General features: G+C 46.0%; 1 long non-coding RNA gene across 1 annotated transcript in view; it reads left to right on the top strand.

Moving 5' to 3' along the window:
• The first annotated feature begins 4,679 nt into the window (after positions 1-4,679).
• The window catches only part of LOC137333385 (uncharacterized), a 112,064-nt gene continuing 94,431 nt past the window's right edge, over positions 4,680-22,312 (top strand). Inside the window, exon 1 of the long non-coding RNA XR_010965891.1 lies at positions 4,680-4,883. This is a non-coding gene — a long non-coding RNA (uncharacterized lncRNA). The remainder of the gene's footprint in view (positions 4,884-22,312) is intronic.

A 22,312-nucleotide genomic window follows, 5' to 3' on the forward strand; every position in this document is an offset into this window, starting at 1 on the left:
ATGTGCCTAACAATGTATTGCAAAATAATAGTCATAAAATGGTTTATCGACATGCCTGACCTTTGAGTGTTGTGGGACCAACTGAATCATAGGTGCCCAACAAATTATTGGAACAAAAGTACTACGTTGCACTGCATCTGTTATGACTGAGAAGTTTGTGAAATGATCAAGTATTTTTTAAAATCAAAGTTACAGTATTCCTTGGTTGCAGACCATCTGGTTACCTGATCTGAGCCAGCAGAGCATTCGAGTCAATTAAAATTGAACTCAGTGCCTCCAGGGTTAAAAGTAGCTACGATTTCGACTGCTGAATCAGCACCTCGAGTAGTGGAAAATTCCCCCTAAAATTGTTACTGTAAATGATGATCCCTTTAAATTTCAGTAACAGTTAGATTATCGTATTAGCAAGGAAATATAACTATGTTTAAAAGTATTGACCATTTTTATGTCAATATACTTATGAGGCAATCTCCCTACTGCACAACAATGCTTTCACAGAATTATTGGTATCAGCCACCCTACGAGAGAAGGATCAAATGGAGAGTAACAACAGCATTAGCAATGTTACATAAAGCAACAAATATATATAATTATTTTAATCAATAAATCTTCAAGGATTTCACAAAGCCTTGTGGAAAGTTAAATACCGCGACCGAGGTGAAGTAAATACAAGAGCTGTAATGAGCTATTCATTGGGATTTAATCAACTGTTAATGAGATTGGCTTGGATGGGACATTTTCAGGTCACTCATTGTGTTGCTAATTGTGTAGCATGGCCCATATATAGATTCTTTCAGGAACATGAAAAGAACAAAGTTTTGACTGAGCTTTTCAATGAACATTTGTGAAAATCAGCAAAGATCATTCAGCAGATATAAGTTGAATTTAAAAAACATGTTTTTTTTGCCGCTGCCTTGAACACATCAGCCATTTTTACGTTGCTCCTCGCCCGCCATTCCGTGTGGCACTCACTGGTCTCCTGTAGCCATAGGCCACATCAACGTAACCTGATGAATGTTTTCAGACCATCTGCGAGGAAGACGCGTTTCCTCCCCCACCCACCCTCCTTGGTTTTGTTCACTGGTTCTGAACTTATCATGGCCAGTAGATGGTGCACGGACGTCTCTATGGTGACATCACGACGACGGATGTCAGCCTTGGCTCGATATATATGCGAATGTCACTAGAATGTTTTCACGAGCCCCATTGTCTCAAACTGATATGATAGTTTTGTTGTGATAGTTTGCGGGCGGGGTGTAACTCGGGCTTCCGATTTGCTGTCATACGTTTTACACTGCTGTCGAAGACCAATCTCACCGCCATTATTCTACACCCCCCTCCCCCCGCCAATCCCAGCTCCACTCTTGGGATATCAGACAGGAACATAGGAACAGGAGTAGGCCATCCAGCCCCTCAGGCCTGCTCAGTCATTCAATTAGATCATGGCTGATCTGCACCTCAAATCCATTTACCAGCCTCACGCTCCATATCCCTTGATACCCTTACCTAACAGAAATCTATTTATCTCAGTCTTAAAAGCTCCAATTGACCCTCAGCATGCACAGTCTTTTAGGAGAGAGAGTTCCAGATTTCTACTACCCTTTGTGTGAAAAAGTGCTTCCTGATTTCGCTCCTGAACGGCTTAGCTCCAATTTTAAGATTATGGGCCCGATGTTACCAGGGCTGCGGGTTCTCGGCGGGGGGGGCAAACGGGCGCATGGGTAACGCGCCCGGCGAAATCAGTCTGCCAACCACGCGATCGCAGGCTAATTGGATCCACTTACCTGGTCTTCCAGGTTCCCCACTGCTGATCTGCGCGTCGGGCGGGCTGCGCATGTGCAGTAAGATCTGTCAGCTGGAGGAGCTCTATTAAAGGGGCAGTCCTCCACTGACAGATGCTGCAACAAATAGAAAAAATCACAGCATGGAGCAGCCCAGGGGGAAGGCTGCTCCCGGTTTAATGATGCCTCACTCCAGGTATCAATACATGGGGTGAGGAGGAGGGGGAGGACAGAGATCTTCCCCCCGGTGGGCGGGAGGAAGCGGCCTGCCTCTGCCACCAGGAAGGCCTGGCTCGAGGTGGCAGAGGCGGTCACCTGCACCACCAACATATCGCCCACCTGCATACAATGCAGGAGGCACTCCAATGACCTCAGTAGGTCAGCCAAAGTGAGTACACTTACTCATTCCCCTACACTCCATCTGCCACATCACCGCCCCCACCCCACATCTCCTTCTGCACTGCCAACACTACTCTGTCACATCACCCCTCATACCCACTCAAACCTCATCCTCATCTTACCTGCACTTACTCACCTCGCCAGTACTCATCCCGCCACTACCACTCAACCCAATCCTCATACAATCTTATGGCTCTATCTCATACTCACCCTCTCGTGCATCTCTTTCACAGTCAGCCTCACTCAACCTGCCACTACCTGTGCTGCAGCCACAGGGCATGCATCACATATGTGCATTAGGCAGCGTAAGGCAAACGTTTTGTGAGCATGAAGGGGATGCACAAGTGTGTTTGAGGGTTTGTCATGGTTGTTACTCATATTGAATTTCTGACCAACTCACATTACATATTATATTGGCACCATTATTGCCACGTCTTTGCGAATCTTGTCTGGTTTGTGCAATAATGCCCTTTCCTGAGGATCACTATGAAGACCCACAACTGATGCCACCCATTGTGTCACTGCAGAGTGGGTGTAGGTGTATTTGCAGGGGTCTTTTGTGCAGACGACTGAGAGACGTCGGCGATGTTCCCGGTGGCACCCTGGAAGGATGCGGAGAAGAAGTTGTTGAGGGCAGTGGTGACTTTGACAGCGACAGGTAAGAAGATGGTGCTCGGGCCAGCCAGGAGCAGCTCGGCATGAAGGAGGCTGCAGATGTCCACGACTACATGTCGAGTGACTCTGAGCCTCCATGTGCACTGCTGCTCATAGAGGTCCAGGAAGCTGAGCCTCGGTCTGTGGACCCTGTGGCGAGGGTAGTGCCCTCTGCAACGCATCTCTCTCTGCGGTAGCCCTCCCTCCTGCTGTACAGGTGGATGTGTCACAGCACTCTGTTGTGGAGCTCCATGTGTCAGAGGTGGACAGCGTGGCTGGCGAGGCTGGTGAGGCTGGTGATGCTGTTCGCCCTCTGAGGAGGTCATGACTGCAGCTACGGCGGCCCCCATCCGCAAGATGTACATCTGAGGGGGTCCGCAAGGTAGGTACATGTCTCTGGACCCCGAGGTAAGTGTGCAAGTTGGTGACTTTGATTGTCAGGAGGAGGGTGGTGGAGGCCAAACATTGTCCCAAGTGACAGAGTGGTCTCCTGCAATGAGTGAGGGTCTCTCCCCCCCCCCACCTGTCAAATGGACCTTTGCAGCTCCACGGGCTGATGGCTGCAACACGTCCGTTTGAACTGGGAGTGTTTCCCCCAATGTGGGAAACAGTCCAATTCTGCTATAAAATCCCACCCCTCCTCACATAATCCCTTAATCAGGTCAGTTAATGACCTGAACAAGCAAAATAAATAGCTTCAAGTGGAACCCCGCCGGCTTTAATTGCCTGCAGAATTCCCACCAGCGGGGGCTGCGCGCGCACGCCGGCGCGTCAGTGGGGAACCCGGAAGTGGGAGGGTTGGAGTCGGGCTCCCGACCCACTCCGGGATTCTCCGATTTTCGGAGCCCCCCCCCGCCAGGAACGCACCCGATAGCGGGTGCTAAAATGATGCCTTATATTCCCTTTTTCTTGATTCTTGATTCCCCCACCAGAGGAAATCTTTTCTCAGTATCTACCCTATCAAAACCTTTTAACATTTTAAACACCTCGATCTTCTATGCTTAAGGGTATACCAGCCAAGTTTATGCAACCTGGCTTTATAATTTAACCCTTTCAGCCCTGGTATCAGATTTTTGGTGTGCTGCACCCCCTCCAAGGCCAGTATATCCTTCCTGAGGTGCGGTGCCCAAAATTGAATGCATTACTCCAGTCTGGGTCTGACCAAGGCTGCATGGAAGGATAGGAGGTGAAGAGCAGCAAGAGTTATAGATTGCTAGACAACTCAAATAAAACCTTGGTCGGGAAAAAAAAAGTTTATTTCTTGCATTTTTTTTTTGCAAAGATCCAACCTGCAATACATTATGGACATTTCTGTATCCTCTTCCCTGGATATTCATTTTTTTGCCTCGTCTTTTCGATTTTGTTGCTCCTCTTGCGATGAAAACTCAATAAAAATCAACATTTTAGAAAGCAATTGAAGAAAAACAGTATGGTTCTGAGGCCGCGAAGTCAAAAAGCGTAGAAAAAAATGTAAGAATCTTCTTTGATCTAAGGTCCTGCCTGAAAAAAATAACAACATTTTAAAAAAATCAATCCATTTTATTGACTACATATCTCCCCTTTCCCCTCATATTTCTCAGTGTTTCCATTTTGGAATTGGGATGCCAGGCATCTTGGCTATCCCATCACGTATTTAGTGCAGCATGATTTGTAAAATGGCTCCTGCAACAATGAGAGCAAGAATTCCAGATGCCACATTATTTCATAAAGCCTCAGTTAGTCCAAACGTGGAGCGTATGGTTCCCCTTAAAAAGTAGGACACGCTCAGTTTTTTTTAACTGCACCTCAGTACATTAACGATTTATTCTAACAGCGGAGAAATCTAGGTGAAGGGTCAAGGCCCATGATACAAGCTTGGCTGAAAGAGTAATGGAGAAGAGAAAATAAATCAGGCACTGGTGATTAGGCGATGCAAGCTTGTGTGTGTGTGAAGAGGAGCAGATTTTTTTTTAATACTGGGGGTCAATTATCAGGCCTTGAAGCTCAGTAAAATCAAAGCAGCAAGTTTCTCCCTCAGGAGTTTCTTCCCAGTTAAGCATCAAACTGTTGGTAAGAAATATGATGAATCCTTTTTGTCTGTGTTTTTTTAATTTCCGCACATTGAGTTTTGCTGATGCAATCACGGTTCGAAATTGGATGATTTCCTGATTTTAACAGGGTGAGGGAATTAACATTCAAAACGCAAGGGTTTTAGTTTCAGCTGTGTGTGCGTGTGCGGGTGCGGGTGTGTGTGTGGGTATGTGGGATGAGGGGGGGAGGAGTATTTTAACTCTCGGAGAGCCATTGAAGAATTTACTTGTCGGTAGAAGCACTTCCATATTTGTGTTTAATTTTCATGCTAAAGGTTAACTTGCCAGCGTTTATGATGTGACCAAGTTTAGCTTATGAATCGAGGCTGTACTTTATTTGGAAAGCTGCTGTTTATCATATCATACTGGGTACTGTGGCATAGTGGTTATGTTACTGGATTAGTAATCCAGAGGCGCTGGCCTAATAATCTGGTGTTATGAGTTCAAATCCTGCCATGGCAGCTGGAGAATTTATAATTCAATTAATTAAATAAAAACGGGAATTTAAAAAAACTAGTATCAGTAATGGTGGCCATGAAATTACCGGATTGTCGTAAAAACCTATTTGGTTCACTAATGCCCTGTAGGGAAGGAAACCTGCCGTCCTCACCCGGTGACTCCAGCCCCACAACAATGTGAATTGCCCTCTGAAATGGCCTAGCAAGCCACTCAGTTGTACAATCTTGCCACAGAAAGTCACTATAAGAATAAAACCAGACGGACCATTAGGCACCAGATATAATAAAGGCAAACCAAGACCCAGTCGACCCTGCAAAGTCCTCCTCACTAACATCTGGGGACTTGTGCCAAAATTGGGAAAGCTGTCCCACAGACGAGTCAAGCAACAGCCTGACATAGCCATACTCACAGAATCATAACTTTCAGCCAACGTCCCAGATTCTTCCTATCATCATCCCTGGCAATGTCCTGTCCCACCGGCAGGACAGGCCCACCAGAGGTGGTGGTACTGTGGTATACAGTCAGGAGGGTGTGGCCCTGGGACTCCTCAACATTGACTCTGGACCCCATGAAATCTCATGGCATCAGGTCAAACATGGGCAAGGAAACCTCCTGCTGATTACCACCTACCATCCTCCCTCAGCTGATGAATCAGTCCTCCTCCATGTTGAGCACCACTGAGAGCACCAAGGGCATGGATTGTACTCTGGGTGGGGGACTTAAATGTCCATCACCAAGTGTGGCTTGGTAGCATCACTACTGACCGAGTTGGCCGAGTCCTGAAGGACATAGCTGCCAGACTGGGCCTGCAGCAGGTGGTGAGTGAACCAACACGAGGGACAAACCTACTTGATCTCGTCCTCACCAGTCGATCTATCGCAGATGCATCTGTCCATGACAGTATTGCTAGGAGTGACCGCCGCACAATCCTTGTGGAGACGAAGCCCCGGTCTTTACACTGAGGACACCATCCAACGTGTTGTGTGGCACTACCACCATGCTAACTGGGATAGATTCAGAACAGATCTAGCAGCTCAAAGCTGGGCATCCATGAGGCGCTGTGGGCCATCAGCAGCAGCAGAATTGTAAGCCAACACAAGCTATAACCTCATGGCCCGGCATAGTCCTCACTCTACCATTACCAACAAGCCAGGGGATCAAACCTGGTTCAATAAGGAGCGTAGAGAGCATGCCAGGAGCAGCACCAGGCGTACCTAAAAATGAGGTGCCAACCTGGTGAAGTTACAACACAGGACTACATGCATGCTAAACAGCGGAAGCAACATGCTATAGACAGAGCTAAGCGATTCCACAACCAACGGATCAGATCAAAGCTCTGCAGTCCTGCCACATCCAGTCATGAATGGGGGTGGACAATTAAACAACCAACGGGAGGAGGAGGCTCTGTAAACATCCATATCCCCAATGATGGTGGAGTCCAGCATGTGAGTGCAAAAGACAAGGCTGAAGCGTTTGCAACCATCTTCAGTCAGAAGTGCAGAGTTGATGATCCATCTCGGCCTCCTCCCGATATCCCCACCATCACAGAAGCCAGTCGTCAGCCAATTCGATTCACTCCACGTGATATCAAGAAACGGCTGAGTGCACTGGATACAACAAAGGCTATGGGCCCCGAAAACATCCCGGATGTAGTGCTGAAGACTTGTGCTCCAGAACTAGCCGCGCCTCTAGCCAAACTGTTCCAGTACAGCTACGACTCTGGCATCTACCCGACAATGTGGAAAATTGCCCAGGTATGTCCTGTCCACAAAAAGCAGGACAAATCCAATCCGGCCAATTACCTCCCCATCAGTCTACTCTCAATCATCAGCAAAGTGATGGAAGGTGTCGTCGACAGTGCTATCAAGTGGCACTTGCTCACCAAAAACCTGCTCACCGATGCTCAGTTTGGGTTCCGCCAGGACCACTCGGCTCCAGACCTCATTACAGCCTTGGTCCAAACATGGACCAAAGAGCTGAATTCCAGAGGTGAGGTGAGAGTGACTGCCCTTGACATCAAGACAGCACTTGACCAAGTGTGGCACCAAAAAGCCCACGTAAAATTGAAGTCAATGGGAATCAGGGGAAAACTCTCCAGTGGCTGGAGTCATACCGAGCACAAAGGAGGATGGTAGTGGTTGTTGGAGTCCAATCACCACAGCCCCAGGACGTTGCTGCAGGAATTCCTCAGGACAGTGTCCTAGGCCCAATCATCTTCAGCTGCTTCATCAGTGACCTTCCCTCCATCATAACGTCAGAAATGGGGATGTTCACTGATGATTGCACAGTGTTCAGTTCCATTCGCAACCCCTCAGATAATGAAGCAGTCCGTGACCGCATGCAACAAGACCTGGACAACATCCAGGCTTGGGCTGATAAGTGGCAAGTAACATTCGCGCCAGACAAGTGCCAGGCAATGACCATCTCCAACAAGAGAGAGTCTAACCACCTCCCCTTGACTTTCAATGGCATTACCATTGCTGAATCCCTCACCATCAACATCCAGGGGGTCACCATTGACCAGAAACTTAACTGGACCAGCCACATCAATACTGTGGCTACAAGAGCAGGTCAGAGGCTGGGTATTCTGTGGTGAGTGACTCACCTCCTTACTCCCCAAAGCCTTTCCACAATCTACAAGGCACAAGTCAGGAGTGCGATGGAAAGCTCTCCACTTGCCTGGATGAGTGCAGATCCAACAACACTCAAGAAGCTCGACACCATGCAGGACAAAGCAGCCCGCTTGATTGACACCCCATCCACCACCCTAAACATTCACTCCCTTCACCACCGGCGCACTGTAGTTGCAGTGTGTACCATCCACAGGATGCACTGCAGCAACTCGCCAAGGCTTCTTTGACAACACCTCCCAAACCCGCGACCTCTACCACATAGAAGGACAAGGGCAGCAGGCACATGGGAACAACACCACCTGCACTTTCCCCTCCAAATCTCACACCATCCAGGAATGGAAACATATCGCCGTTCCTTCATCGTCACTGGGTCAAAACCCTGGAACTCCCTTCCTAACAGCACTGTTGGAGAATCTTCACCACACGGACTGCAGTGGTTCAAGAAGGCGGCTCACCACCACCTTCTCAAGGGCAATTAGAGATGGGCAATAAATGCCGGCCTCACCAGCGATGCCCACATCGCATGAACAAATAAAAAAGATAATCAAAACCCTTTTTTAAGAAAAGTTGTTGCCACCTTCAAAATAGTGGGAACAGGGGGGAGGAAGAAGAAAGGAAAGTATAAGATTTTGAATTTTAAAAAGCGGAAACAAACCCAATGGCCCAAGCAGACAGGAGTCTCTCTGAACCTGCTCACAGTCTTCGGGTAATTCAACAACAACAACTTGCGTTTATGTAGCACCGTTAACGTAGTAAGACTTCCCAAGATGCTTCACAGGAGCGTAATCAGACAAAATTTGACACCAAGCCACATAAGAAGATATTCGGACAGGTGACCAAAAGCTTGGTCAATTGGATAGGTTTAAAGGAGCGTCTTGAAGGAGGAGAGAGAGTTAGAGAGACAGAGAGGTTTCAGGGAATTCCAGGGTGCCTAAGCAGCTGAAGGCATGGCCGCCAATGGTGGGGCGGATTCAGTGACTTCCTCCCAGAATCACTCGCTCACTGCTGACGATCGCAGCCACTGTGCCAGCAATTTTGTCAGAAGCAAAAGGCAGTGGAATTCAGAGCAGAAGTTTGATTGATTTAATTCTTTTCAACACTGATATCAGGATGCATTCGTCACACAAAGAGCGATCGACACATGGAATAAACCTCCAGATAGATTAATGGAGGAAAAAACAAAACATGGAATGATTTAAGAAACATTTTGAGGATGATTTTCACCTTCATCTCATGGGTGATAAACCAACGGGAGCGGATCAAGCTCCCTTCAATGGGGGATCTCATTAGGGCCTCACCCGATGGATGAATTAAGATGGGCCGAATGGCTTTCATCATCCGTAATTATCTTGTGATCATGACCTTGGTGATTTGAAACGAATTTGGTTGCAGAATCCTGACAGTGAAATTCCTCTTGAAATAATACAACAATGTAACACTCTTGTTTAAGAAGCATCTGATTGCAAACAGAAAAGATGAACTAAACATTCAACGTTGCAACATTCAGCTAAAGTGATTACCAGTAAAATGTAATTTGAAGCTATAATTACAGAGACTGTAAATCCAGCACACATCAGAAAATAAGTCATTCGTGTTTTCATTCAAGAATAGCTGATGCATTACACACATCCGTAATAAATCAAAATTATTGGGGACCTCACCTTAAACTCAGTGATAAAGCTTACAATTCCCACGAACTGCATATCTTTCCAGACGGTATTTTATTTAAATATTTTGACACATTCCTGCAATTTTATGATGCGTAGGTGCCTAGTATGGAATCAACCTACAGGAAGTGTTTTGAGATAATCTATCAGACTATTATATGTGTAATACCAACATTTGCAACCCCAGCTTTCAGGACTTACCTGAGAGTACACTTTTTTTTCCTAATCTTAATGGATTTTTGTACGCAACAAGGTGAGGGAATGCAGTGTCAGTCTTGGCTCAGTGGTGGCAGTCTTGCTCTCTGAATTAGAAGATTGTGGGTTCAAGTCCCACTCTAGTGACTTAAGCGCATAATCTAGGCTGACACTTCAGCGCAGTACTGAGGGAGTGCTGCACTGTCAGAGGTGCCATCTTTCAGAGGAGTTGTTAAACTGGGGTCCTGTCTGCTCTCTCAGGTGGAAGTAAAAGATCCCATGGCACTATTTGAAGATGAACAGGGGAGTTTTCCCTGGCCAACATTCATATCTCAAACAACACACTTAGTCATTTACCTCATTGTTGTTTGTGGGACCTTGCTGTGTACAAATTGGCTGCTGTATGTTCCTACATTAGAACAGTAATTACTTCATTGACTGTGACAAACTTTAGGACATCCTGAGGATATGAAAGGTGTTATGTAACGTCAAGTTCTTTCCTTCCCATCTTAGTCACCGAGTATCAGAATCAAGAACTAGTAAGATAAGGCAGAGTACAGAAATAGGAAGATAAGGCAGGTTAATGGGTGGCTAGAGACATGGTGCAGGAGGGAGGGCTTCAGATTCGTGGGGCATTGGGACCAGTTCCGCAGCAGCAGGGACTTGTTCAAGATGGACGGGTTGCACCACAACAGAGCTGGGATCAAAATCTTCGGGTGGAGGTTCACTAATGCTGTCGGGGGGAGGGTCTAAACTAATGTGACAGGAGGATGGGCATCAGGATGTAATATTAGAAAGGAGAAACAAGGTGCACAAAGGATTGTGAGAGACCGATAGCACTAGAGTAAGAAATAGTACAGTAATAGGTGGGATCCAACTAAGAGAGAATACAAGAAGGTCTAAGATAGGTTTAGAGTGCATGTGTGAACACACGAAGCATAGTAAAGAAGGTTGGTGAGCGCAAATAGCCACATGGGAATATGACGTAATGGTGATAATGGAGACCTGGCTCAAAAAAGGGCAGGATTGGATAGTAAATATTCCTGGATACAAGGTGTTCAGGAAAGATAGGGAAGGAAGAAAAGGAAGCGGGGGGGGGGGGGCAGTATTGATTTAGGAGAATATTGCAGTGCTGGAGTGAGAGGATGTCCTGGAGGGGTCAAGGACAGAATCTATTTTGTTAGAGTTAAGAAACAATAGAGGTGCCATTACACCACTGGGTGTATTCTATAGGCCACCAACTCGTGAGAAGGATATAGAGGATCAAATTTGCAGGGAGATTACAGAAAGGTGCAAGAACTATAATGGGGGATTTCAACGATACTGATATAGACTGGGATAGCAATAGTGTAAAGGGGAAAGAGGGGAAGGAATTTCTGAAGTGTGTTCAGGATAATTTTTTTGACCAGTACGTTTCCGGCCCAATGAGGAAGGAGGCATTGCTTGATCTAGTTCTGGGAAATGAAGTGGGTCAAGTGGAGCAAGTGTTATTGGGGGAGCATTTAAGGAACAGTGATCACAATATGATAAGGTTTAGATTAGTTATGGAGAAGGACAATGAGAAATCCAGAGTAAAAATACTTAATTGGAGGAGGGCCAATTTCAGTGGGTTGAGAACAGATCTGGCCCGGGTAAATCAGAATCCAAGATTGGCAGGCAAAACTGTAATTGAACAATGGGCGGCCTTTAAAGAGGCGATGGTTCGGGTACAGTTTAGGTACACTCCCACCAGGGGGAAAGGTAGGGCAACCAAAGCCAGAGCTCCCTGGATGACGAAAGAGATAGAGAGTGAGCAGAAGCAGAAAAAGGGGGCATATGACAGATGTCAGGTTGATAATACAAGTGAGAACCAGGCTGAATATAGAAAGTACAGAGGATGAGTGAAAAAGGAAATAAGAGGGGCAAAGAGAGAGTATGAGAATAGGCTGGTGGCCAACATAAAAAGGAATCCAAAAGTCTTCTATAGGCATATAAACAGTAAAGAGGACAGGTGGGGCTGATTAAAGACCACAAAGGCGACCTACACATGGAGGCAGAGGGCATGGCCGAGGTACTAAATGAGTACTTTGCATCTGTCTTTACCAAGGAAGAAGATGCTGCCAAAGTCACAGTAAAAGAGGAGGTCGTTGAGATACTGGATGGGCTAAAAATTGATAAAGAGGAGATACTAAAAAGGCTGGCTGTACTTAAAGTAGATTAGTCATCTGGTCCGGATGGGATGCATCCTAGGTCGTTAAGGGAAGTAAGGGTGGAAATTGCAGAGATGCTGGTCATAATCTTCCAATCCTCCTTAGATATAGGGGTGGTGCCAGAGAACTGGAGAATTGCAAATGCTACACCCTGGTTCAAAAAAGGGTGTAAGGATAAACCCAGGCCAATCAGTTTAACCTCGGTGGTGGGGAAGCTTTTAGAAACAATAATCTGGGACAAAATTAATAGTCAATTGGACAAGTGTGGATTAATAAAGCAAAGCCAGCAGGGATTTGTTAAAGGCAAATCCTGTTTAACTAAACTGTTGGAGTTTTTTGTTAAGGTAACATAGAGGGTTGATGAGGGCAGTGTGGTTGATGTTGTGTACATGGACTTTCAAAAGGCATTTGATAAAGTTCCACATAATAGGCTTGTCAGCAAAATTGAAACCCTTGGAATAAAAGGGGCAGTGGCAGCATGGATACGAAATTGGCTAAGTGACAGGAAATGGAGAGTAGTGGTGAATGGTTGTTTCTCGGACTGGAGGAAGATTATACAGTGGTGTTTCCCAGGGGTCGGTACTAGGACCATTGTTTTTTCTGTCATATATTAATGACTTGGGCTTGGGTGTACAGGGCACAATTTCAAAATTTGCAGGTGACGCAAAACATAGAAGTGTAATAAACAATGAGGAGGATAGCAATAGACTTCAAGTGGACATAGACAGGCTGGTGGAGTGGGCGGACCCATGGCAGATGAAATTTAACGCACAGAAATGTGAAGTGATGCATTTTGGCAGGAAGAATGAGGAGAGGCAATATAAAGTAAATGGTACAATTCTAAAGGGAATTCTACAGGAACAGAGAGACCTGGGGGTATATGTGCACAAATCTTTGAAAGTGGCAGGACAGGTTGAGAAAATGGTTAAAAATGCATACGGGATCCTGGACTTTATAAACATAGGCATCGTGTACAAAAGCAAGGAAGTTATATGGAACCTTTATAAAACATTGGTTCAGCCACAACTGGAGTATTGTGTCCAATTCTGGGCACCTCACTTTAGGAAGGATCTGAAGCCCTTAGAGAGGGTGCAGAAAAGATTCACTAGAATGGATCCAGGGTGAGGGACTTCAGTTACGTGGATAGACTGGAGAAGCTGGGGTTGTTCTCCTTACAGCAGAGACGGTTAAGAGGAGATTTTACAGAGGTGTTCAAAATTATGAAGGGTTTAGGTAAAGTAAATAAAGAGAAACTGTTCCCATTAGCGGAGGGGTTTAAGATTTAAGCTGATTGTCAAAAGAACCAAAGGCGACATGAGGTAAAATTTTTTTACACAGCGAGTAATTATGATCTGCCTGAAAGGGTGGTGGAAGCAGATTCAATCGCGGCTTTCAAAAAGGAATTGGATAAATACATGAAGCGAAAAAATTTGCAGGGCTACGGGGTAAGAGTGGGGGAATGGGACTAACTGGATTACTCTTACAAAGAGCCGGCATTGGGTCGTTGGGCTGAATGGCCTCCTCTCTGCTGTAACCATTCTATTATTCTATGATTCTAACTCTCCGCTCGTATTTGCAGTGTGCCCCAACTATGTGCTAATATGAAAAGTGGGCCTTCCACTCATCCCTCCTCCACACCACTTTGATATTTTTCCATTTCTTAAAGCGGGCATCCTGTGACCTCCCTGGGTTAACTCATAAAATTAGGGGTGTAAAAATATCGATATGTTTTTACATTACTTTTATTTCTATCAAAGACAGAACAGTAATGTAGACAGAATTGGTTTCAACTGTGTTCTGGCGAATCCTGTCTTTTCCCCTCAATGATGCTGATAACATGGAAGTGGGTCAGTTTTAGGGCCGAAGACATTGTAGTGTACGGATAGGTACGTTTAGATTATCAAATAAGTAAGCTAGGTGGATAATATTGAGTTTAAATGGTTGTTAGGATTGAAAGGCATAAGCTTTTAAAACACAGGCTTTTCATCAAGGCAGTGGATAATGTAAGAGAAGGAGATTGCTGCAATATAAAAGACAATATGTTTCTTCAGGCTCGAAGGGCCGAATGGCCTACTCCTCGTCCTATTTTCTATGTTTCTTTGTTTCTATAAAGCATACATCAAAGGTTGGTTGTTTACAACAAAGCTATGGCTCAGGAAAGCAATGATAGGAAGTAACAGTATGGTGTGAAAAGGTAGGGGGCCTCTCATCTCAGTTTGGCAATCGCTTCAGACAACTGGGTGGTCATAAAACATCAGGTGGAGCTGCATCCAGCAGGAAGCAAACCATAAAAGCAAATGGTATTAAAAAAAAGTGTTTTTACTTAGTTGGAAAGAAACCTTTGAGACCCAGTGGTGTGAACAGGCTCGGAGAATCTATCTTGATGGTTTCTCATTACATCCATGCAAGTGAGTTTTTGGACTTAAGGCTAATGTGTGCTGCTCTGTATTGGTGTTTAGGGTTAATGTTTTGTCAATAATAAATGAAATGAATTATCAGACATATTACTGTCTCTAGCTTTTTGAATCTGTTTTAAAGAGTACTTATCCAACAAGGGGCAGCTTGAACTGTGGGCCCACTAGGAACTGGATTGAGACAGCCCAAACTCATTTCACATGGGACCCTTACAACACACAGACTGAGGAGACTACCATTCCATCAATTTTAAACAAGTAAATCTTGCACTGTAAGATGGGAACATCAGGTTGTAGCAAAAAACAATGTTCAACGTGGTGTCGCACTGGGAGTCTAACTCATGCCTTGACGTTGTCCTGTTGGTGTCCTAATTATGTCCTCTTGCCATGGAAAGGATTGGATGGAGTGTTCCTTCTACAATTCCCCACATGATGAATTCACCATTCCAGCATCGTCATGAGGCTGGGACGCCAAGCACAGATCTGGCATTTGACCATATGATGTGACTATATCTTGAGCCGCCCGTGGGTTTTCTTGCTCTCCTCCTATCAGTTGGTTTAAGAGTGGCATTGGCAGAGCCTTGGGAAAAGATGGTCAGGTCAGGGAAACAAAACAGATGGACATCTTCTAAGGAAAAAAAAAAATAAACTTGCATTTCTATAGCACCTTCCATGACCTCAATATAGTCCAAAAACACTTCACAGCAAATTAATTAGTTTGAAGTGTAGTTACTGTTGCGATGTAGAGAAATGCAGCAGCCAATTTTCGCACAGCAAAGCCCCACACAGAGCAATGTGATACTGACCAGATAATCTGTTTTTAGTGATGTGGGTTGAGGAATAAATATTGCCCAGGACATCGGGACAACTCCCCTGCTCTTCTACAAAATAGTGCCAATTGGATCGTTTACGTCTACCTAAGAGGGCCTTGGTTTAATATCTCAACTAAAAGACAGCACCTCCGGCACTGCAGTACTCCCTCAGTAATGCACTGAAGTGGTACCTAGATTATGGTGCAAATTTATAGAGTGGGGTTTGAACCCACGCCCTTCTGACTCAGAGGGGAGAGTGGTACCGTTGAGCTAAGGATGAAGTCTAACTTGAAGTCCTTCAGGAACTTTTGATGAAAAGTGCACTCTTCTGACATAGAGGATTCATATCAATTGTAGACTCTCAGCATGTTATTATGATACGAGTAGCAGTTTCAGACCAGTGCCTACTTAGAGCAGTGTAGGTCCAGCAGGCACTGTTGGCTCTGTGTCTCTCTTTGGCCAAGGCGAAGCAGAGCTCTGTGCCCAAGTACAGTTTGATATTAACCAGGAGCCAACAGAGTAATTGGGTCTCTGCTGACATTCAAAGGGTGAAAGTGAAGTTTTGATCGTTCTCCGGTGGTCAGACCGCACACCTATCATCTGTGGTGCATTCCCACCTTGCGCTGATGTTACAGTTATAATGGAAGTGTATTGTGAATCTGGAGTCAAGACCTGATGTAAGAAGCCTTCACACACTGCACAAGTTTGGCGTCATTGAGGCGCTGGAAATACACTGTGGTGATGTTAAATTTGTTGTGTGACTGCACCCTAAATTCATTTAGGCAATTTTGCATGATCTTTGCAAAATGTGTTGTGTAACCACAACCTTCTTCCCTACAAGGAAAGTAAAAACATCTTTTCTCGTTCCTGATATGGGCCTAAATGATAGACAAACCAGATTTTTTTTCTTTCATATTTGATCTTGGGATGTAAGCAACACTGACAAGGCAGTTTTTATTGTCCATTCCAAATTACCTATGGGCATTAAGAGGCAAAAATATATTATGGGGCTGGGGCCACAGGTAGGTCAGACCTGGGAGGGATGGCATGTTCCCTACCCTGAAGAACATTGGTGAACCAATGAAGTAAATGATGAGAGACCCTCTTTAAAGGGGTCTTGATGGTAAGACTCTTTTTGGGTAGAGCACTTCAGGAAGGATATTTTGGCCTTGCAGATTCATCAGAATGACACTGGGAATAAAGGGGTTAAATTATGAGGCCAGGTGGCATGGACTAGGCTTGTATTCTCTTGAGTATCGAAGATTAAGGGATGACCTAATTGAGGTGATTAAAATGATTAAAGGAGTTGATAGGATAGATAGAGAGAAACTATTTCCTCTAGTGGGAGAGTCCAGGACAAGGGGCCATAACCTTAAAATTAGAGCTAGGCCATTCTGTGGTGATGTCAGGAAGCACTTTTTCACACAAAGGGTAGTGGAAATCTGGAACTCTCTCCCCCCAAAATCCTGTTGAGGCTGGGATTCAATTCAAAATTTCAAAACTGACATTGATAGATTTTAGTTAGGCAAGGGTATTAATTGTTACGGAACCAAGGTGGGTAGATGGAGTTAAGATACAGATCAGCCATGATCTAATTGAATGGCCTACTCCTGTTCCCACGTTTTTAAAAGCGGGTTTGAATGGCAAGGGTCTCTCTCTAGAAGCGGTCCCAATACTCTTTCTTTAAAAGGGGCCATGATGGTCAGACTTCATCTCTAAATAGGACCTTGATGGTGAGACTGCCACTGTAAAAGGAGCCTTGATGGTTGGACTCCATCTGTCGCAGGGGCTTTGATAGGGAGACCATTTCTGTAAGAGGAGCCTTGAGGCTGAGACTGTCTGGGTTTTGGTGATAAGATTCCCTCTGTAAAAGACACCTTTATGCTGAGAGCCCCTTTAAGGCTGATGGTATTGAATCTAAGTGATGAAGAGTTGAACTGATTCTTTGTGGTTATGGATAGTAGAAATACTTCAATAATTATTCCTCATTAATTCTAATTCAAAGTCAATTTGGACTATCAATTCCAAGTGGACGAGCTGAGGGATCGGCATTATAGCTTCACACAAACTACAAAAACAATTACTGCAGCTCCTACTGAAGCTTCACCTGTATAATAATGACTAATGAAAGAATATTTTTAAGCCGCAGTGTATAATTCATTTCATTAGATAAATGCCATTCGCACCAATCAATTGAAAAAATGCAATTAAAACCATTTTGGTGGCTGTCTGGTCATGACTGACAATGATTGCAACAGTCGATGATGTTTGGATGTTGACTTGACAGCGTTTGCGAGCTCTGAGACGACTTGTGAGTTCAACACATGACGGACATGCTTGGCCATATTTTGCGCACAACAAATTGATCGGAGGCTTAATTTGTGTTTCACTTTTTTCTGCTGGATCACACAGACGCTAGTTTTTGACTGTTGGAAGAACCCTCTTGTAGAAGAAAGAAATAATTTGCATTTATCTAGCGCCTTTCACGATCTCAGGGTGTCCCAAAGTGCTTTACAACCATTGATGTACTTTTGAAGTGCAGTCACTGCTATAATGTAGGAAACACAGCAGCCAATTTGCACACAGCAAGGTCCCACAAACAGCAATGAGATAATGACCAGACCATCTGTTTTTAGTGATGTTGGTTGAGTTATAAATATTGTCCAGGACCACGGGGAGAACTCCCCTGCTCTTCTTTGAAATAGTCCCATGGAATCTTTTACGCCAACCTGAGAGGGCAGACGGGGCCTCGGTTTAACGTCTCATCCAAAAGACAGCACCTCTGACAGTGCAGCACTCCCTCAGTACTGCACTGAGAAAAGTTAAGTTAACAATTCAGGAGACCCTGCATCCGTTGCACCCTAAATGTTAACCTGCCTTTCTCTCTTTACAGATACTGACAGTTCCACTGTGCATTTGCAGCTACTTCTGTTTTATTTCAGATTGGCAGCATTTGTAGCTTATCCCTCCTTTTTAAGTTGTCTTTAGTTATCATAGTGAGCTGCTCTAACATCCAGTAACCAGCTCTCAGCAGCACCTTTAATGTAACCCTTTAGAAGAGGTAATTGGACGATGGGAGTTGCAGTAAGTGATAAAGGTATGGTGGAAAAGATAGCCCTACTTGACTAGCAACCCAGAGGTCATGGGGTAAATTTTAACAATGAGGTGGGGATCTCAGCGAGGGGAGGTCGATAAGCGGCTGGGAAACCAGGAAAAAAATTTTGTGCGTGTTCTCGAGCGATCGCGACTCAATTGAAGGCACTTAATTCTACTACCGGGTTTCGCACCGCCAAGCTGCGCAGTGGGCCTACTGCACACCCGCACCTCGTGATTTAAAGCCCGCTATTTAAAGGGCCAATGCAACAATGGATTTTGAAGGAGGAAGGAGTAAAAAGCAAAATGGGAGGACACAGAGGAAAGGCAGCACCCAGGTTCACGGACACCTCCCTTGAGATACTGCTGGCTGCTGTGAGAAGCAGGGGAGAGTTATTATATCCAGGTGACAGGAGGAATAAACCTGCTCCTGCCACCAAGAAGACATGGCTGGAGGCGGCAGAACAGGTCAGCAGCAGGAGCACGGTGCCCAGGTCTTGGGTGCAGTGCAGGAAGCGATTCAATGACCTAACCAGGTCAGGAGAAGTGAGTACAGTTACTGATTCACCCACATCCTGTGGTGTACATTAGCCCCCCCCCTTCACTCTGTCTTGCCAAGCCTACTCCATCACATCACTCCTCCCACCCACTTAAGATTCATCATCAACTTACCTTCACTTTCTTTGCACTTCCTCACCTCCCCATTTGTGAACCTACCACTCCCACTCGCCCCAATCCTGATGCAATGTCATGAATCTGTCTGATAGTCACCCTCTGATGTATCACTTTTAATCGGAAGCCTCACCCAAATGCATCCATCGGGTGACCCCGTCATCCTCATTCACTCACACGTCTGTTCTTTCTCCCCTTGTAGGAGACGACAGCGGGGGGTCACTACAAATAGTGACCCTGACAGAGGTGGAGGAGGAGGCATTGGAACTAAGCTGGACACAGGAATCCCTGGCCAATTGGAGATGCCGAGACTGGCACCCTGCAAACGTCTGGTAACAGAAATTTAACATCCCTCACACACAACATGAATTGGTGTTATCTTTTGCACACCTCAGGATGCTCATCGCAACATCACTTTTGCGATGATTCTTAATATTGCTGTATGTTCTCTTCCAGGGCCTTCAAGGAGTGACGACATGGATGAGGACGATTCATCAGAGGATCTCCTTGCCCCTGAGGTTGCACTGTCACATTATAGCGAGCCATGTACCAGCGCAGATACTCACCCCTCGGTGGGTCCTGGTAGGCATTTAGTTGGGTTGTCGCTTGATGAATCACCACACGAAAGCAGGCACTGATAGCAGGGACAGCTGTGGGGAGTCTGTGTTGGTGGGTGCACTCCTCTCCAAGCTTTGCTCAGCTGGACATAGATGCTGCACCCTGGGGGCCATCCTTGAAAAGGAGAACGATCGAGGTACAGACGCACTTTTACGACATACTGGAAGACTTGCCACGCTCAGTCTCCACATTAGCACAGAGGATGGAGGAGTCCACCTCCAGCATTAGTGGACTGGTGATGCAGGTAAGTGCGGCAATGTCTGAGATGGAGAGAATGGCAGCCTCCATTGTGTTTCAAGCACGGCTCACAAATGAGTCCATTCAGGCCCTGACAATGGCCGTGCGGACTCAAGGTGACCAACATTCTGCCGCCTTAAATAGGCTGACAGGTACATTAGCACTGGCCTTACAAGGCATCACATATGTCCTCCAAGCTGTTGTCCAGCAGGGTGGTAGGATTGATGTGGCCCTGGCGCAGGAGAGGGATGATGGCGAAAGGGGACATGGAAGTGGGGACTCCACTCAAAGCACTTCCACGTCTCACCCGTTGCCCCCATCCCCACTCAATAGGTACCCACAATGCTGCCTCCTCTCCAGATGGCTGAGTCTGCCCCTGCACAGCTGCAGGTGGAGCAGTCTTTGGCGGGGCCCTCATGGGCTCCAAAACATAGAGGGTATAGGCCCAAAGCATCTCAACAGTCAGGGCAGGGACCTGAGCAACCTTCCACTATCTCTGCTGAAGCCACAGGGGATGCACCAGGCAGAAGTAGTAGGATGTGAAAGGCGAAGGTTTTGTGATTACCAAGGGTGTCTGATACAATGTCATGTTTTTCATTTATAATTGTTTTTCCTAACCTGCTCATTAAATGTTATAATTGTCACCACCACTGCCACGTCTTGACCATTTTTGAGTCTCTTTCGTGAAAGCACCCTTGCATGTCCCTCTTCATGAACAGTGAGATTTGATGCCACCCATTGGGCGTGTTTATAATGGGCGTATGTGTGGGTGTAGGACTGTTTTTGTGCAAGGTGGCGGTGGGGGGAGATGGTGGTGTTAGTGATTGTGGTGGTCGTTCCAGGTGGTCTGAATACTTGATTACCTTCACTTTGCAGATCTCCTTATGAGAATCGATCAAATCCAAGTGACTACCTGGCATCACAAGCAGCCAGGTGTGCCGCTGCTGTGCCGATGGGTTGCCCATCACCCTCCCCCTCTTCCTCCTCATCCTTGTCTTCTTCAATGTTGATGGCAGGTGCAGATGCTTCATGAGTGCATGGGACCTCATCCACCTGTAACCCCCTCTGTTGAGCGATGTTGTGCAGGACACAACGCATGACTATTACTCTACACACTTTCGCTGATAAGCACTGAAGGGAACCCCCAGATCGATCCAGGCCACTGACGCGCATCTTGAGCATTCCTATGGCTTGTTCAATGACGGACCTGGTGGTGATGTGACCGTCATTGTACCGCTGCTGTGCCTCACCGGTGGGGTTTCTCAGAGGTGTCATGAGCCACGTCTGCAGGGATTACCCTAGTCTCCAAGGAGGCTGTTTTGTGCATGGAAGAGGGCCGGAATGTTGGATTCGCACAAAATGAAGGAATCATGGCAGCTGCCAGGGAATTTGGCACACTCCTGCAGAAACCTCTTCCGGTGGTGACAAACCAGCAGAATGATATCCCTTTCGGTTGATGAACAATCCTGGCTCATGTGCAGGTCCTCGGATTGCTACGTGTGAGCAATCAATTGCACCCTGTACCCGTGGGAAGCCAGCCAGAGACTGGAAACCCACTGCCCTCTCAGTCTGGCTGATGTCGTCGATGGGGAAGTTGATGAAGTCAAACAAACCATCCGTGACCTGTCGTAAACACTTATGTACAGATGACTGAGAGATCCTGGTGATGTCACCGGTGGAGCCCCGGAAGGATCTGGAGGTGAAGAAATTGAGGGCAACGGTGGTATTAACTGCGACAAACAATGCATGGCCACCAGGCCCAGCCGGGAGCAGCTCTGCATGAAGGAGCCTGCAGATGTCTGCGACAACCTGGCGACTCAATCTGAGCCTTCATAGGCGCTGCTCCTCTGAGAGGTCCAGGGAGGTCAGCCTCTGTCTGTAGACCTTCTCACGTGGGTAGTGCCTCCTGTGACCTCGGCCCCTCCATTGGTCCCCTCTCTGCTCTTCTGTAGGTCTTTGTGACGCTACAATTCCTGGTCCTGCATCCCATGCCTCCTCCTCAGATGTAGTGTTGGATAAATCTATTGCGTCCCCCCCCCACCCATCCTAATGTTGTCAGTTTGAGGGGGTCCAAAATGTAGGTGAATATGTGTGAACACAAGAATTCTGAGTGTGATCAAAGAAATCTCAGTCTAAACACGAGGAACGCCCAGCCAAAGGTTTGTCTGAGAGAACTGATTGCCATGCTGTAAAAACTTTATCTTTTATTCACATATGTCAATCATTGCTTTAAAGATCAAAATGGGTTCCGGCTGCAACTCGCTGCCATTTCTATGATGCCTTTCGGAGGCCATGGGAGACACGTTAAGGGAAAGTTAACATCGTTTGTCTGGCTGAATACACCAAAATTTAATCACCTTAACTCTTTCAACGACATTAATTGGACTTTTAAATATCGGCCCGTCGGCTTTAAGTGCCAG

This window comes from Heptranchias perlo, chromosome 16 (genome assembly GCF_035084215.1).
Source record: "Heptranchias perlo isolate sHepPer1 chromosome 16, sHepPer1.hap1, whole genome shotgun sequence".
NCBI lineage: Eukaryota > Metazoa > Chordata > Chondrichthyes > Hexanchiformes > Hexanchidae > Heptranchias > Heptranchias perlo.